Below are 2,406 nucleotides of genomic sequence, written 5' to 3'. Positions count from 1 at the left end.
GAAATTTATTGGTCCTGTTCCCGTTTCAGTGGTAAACTGTCCATTCGCAGCCTTAAGTCTGCCGCAGACTTTTATTTCTGGCAGTTCCAAACCTCCCATTAGCAATGCCCTTATGCTGGGCTGGGTGGCAGCTGGTGCAAGGCTTTGTTGGTGAAAGTGGAAAGCAGAAGTGGTTTGGCACCACAGAAGCGGCTTGGAGTTTTAGTTTCTGCACGTCAGAGGTGTCTGGGCTCTGTCTGCGCTCCTCAAGGAAATGCAGAAGGCTCAAATTCTTACCTGTGCGCTCACTAGCAGCCCAGCTGCCCCTTTTCAGGTGCTCAGCATCAGCCAAGAGAGACGCAGCGACTGCTTCACTCTTCTCTCTGAACAATAAGGAGTTGGACAGTTGCAGATAGTTTATTAGGCTGGAGACTCTCTGCTTTCTGTTCCTTCCAAGCCCTACGGCAGCAGTACCCCTTGCAGAAGCAGAGAAGCATCCATATGCAGATCAGTAAGGGTACCGAGGAGCCTTTGAACTGCAGAAGCAGCGCTGGTATCGGTGTGAGGCATCAGCACCAAACAGCAGCTTGTAAAGTTTTCAGATGTGTGAAAGTGTAAAACAACTGAGGCACGGCAGGCGTGTGACATACTTTCACAGCCCCAGTACTGGGGGCAGGGAGGTAACTCTGCATCTCTTCTCCTAATGCCTCCCAAGTCAGCACTTGGCAAGCCCCGCCTCAGCTCAGAACCAAATCTACTTCAAACAAGGTTTGGGTGACACAGGACTCCATGAGGAGGAGCTGGGTCAGACAGAGGGTCTGTTTTGTGCAGTAAAAAGTGGGAAAAAAAACCAACTCCTAGAGTAGAATAGCCTCTGCAGCTGGGCTAGGGAGATGTAATTTTGAAGGATAACTCTGCAAGGGACAGGCTTGCACACGACCTAGTGATCTCTGACAGGCACAGTGCTTTGTTCCATTTTTCAGTGCATCTTGCTTAGACACATGGCTTTCTACTCCACTTGGCAAATATTTGATTTATAAAGATTAACATGTTGCTAGCCCATGTGCTGGGAAGCTCTTCCAAGTGCTGTGTGAAAGATGTGCCTTGAGGGTGGCAGATCAGGGTTTACTGACTGGTAAGGATAACGCTCCTTACAGTGCACCTGAGCTCATTTTTTAAATTGACTGCGTGTAAACAGAATTGCAACCTATTGAAAAACAAGCTAACCCAGAGTGACAGCATCACCCAAACTGCACAACACAATTCGCCCTTTGCTCAGCCGCTTATTAGAGAGATTTACAGGCATTAAAAGTCCATTGGGATTTTACCATCAAACTGTCCCAAGGTCATATGTTTGCTTGCCAAGGTCTTCTCGCACTGGATGGACATCTCTTAACTCTAAGAACTCTGTTATTTCCAATTTATTTTGAGATGTATGAATGGAGGGTGGCATCAGGAACTGCAGTTGCCTTAAGGAGACAGCTGCCTGGCTGGAGTATTTGCTTTCTGGGAATTAGTGCCAATACAACGATGGATTACCAGCACTGGTGGTGACAACGCTGCTGCCGTGGCACGGAGCAAAGAGAGGGCAGTGCCCACGGGCAGATGTGGCTGCAGGAAATCCTCGGCAGAGCTGAGCGCTCCAAAGGAAGCGTCCAGCGGGCCAGGGGCTGGACCCCACTTTCTGGGCTTGCTCAGCAGCCCAGGAGCCTGCACGCTTTGGGGCCTTTTAGGTGTGATTTTAGGTGAAAGGACAATGAGATGCCAGTTATTAGCTTCCACTTGTTGGCTGTCACTTTTCCTTTGAAACGCCAGCGAAGCGTTCTTGCCAGAGTCTCTAGAGCGGTCCTTGATTCAAGTCTTATTTGAAAGTCCCGTGCATGATTATGGAAGTTAGTCCACCTTCAGATCCAAAGAACTTTCATAGGTGAAGTTAGAAACTCAGGCGGCATACAACGAGCACAGGAAACTTTTCTTCACCTCTCTGCATGTGCACAGGGAACGGTTTATTTTTATGAGTATAGAAAGGAGGAGTGATGCTGGAGGCTGTGGGCTGGATTCCATTTCTAATGCTACCAGAAAACTGCATTTACTGCTGTAACATAAGATGTTTCATTCTGTCTAAGACCTGGGCATAAAGAAAATAGTTTACTATCTGCTGGGGAACTCTAACTCTTATTAAACCTAATCCAGCCGTAAGTTTGAAAAACACTTTGCACTTTTCCTCTGGAGATCTTTGGCGTAAGCTTGGGCTCTGCCTCATACCCTTTGCTCCCCCCATCACCCAGGGGGTAGGACCCAGGTTTGGCCAACCCGCAGTGAGTTGCAGAGCGCTCTCCCAGTGCTGCCGTCCAGCTCCGCAAGCCCTGGCGCTCCATGCCGCGCTGTCGGTGAGCGCCAGGCCGTTTCCCAACTGGCAGCGGTGAC

Source organism: Chlamydotis macqueenii, chromosome 20, assembly GCF_036417535.1.
Source record: "Chlamydotis macqueenii isolate bChlMac1 chromosome 20, bChlMac1.mat, whole genome shotgun sequence".
NCBI classification, from domain to species: domain Eukaryota; kingdom Metazoa; phylum Chordata; class Aves; order Otidiformes; family Otididae; genus Chlamydotis; species Chlamydotis macqueenii.
Note: the sequence above shows the minus strand (reverse complement) of the source record.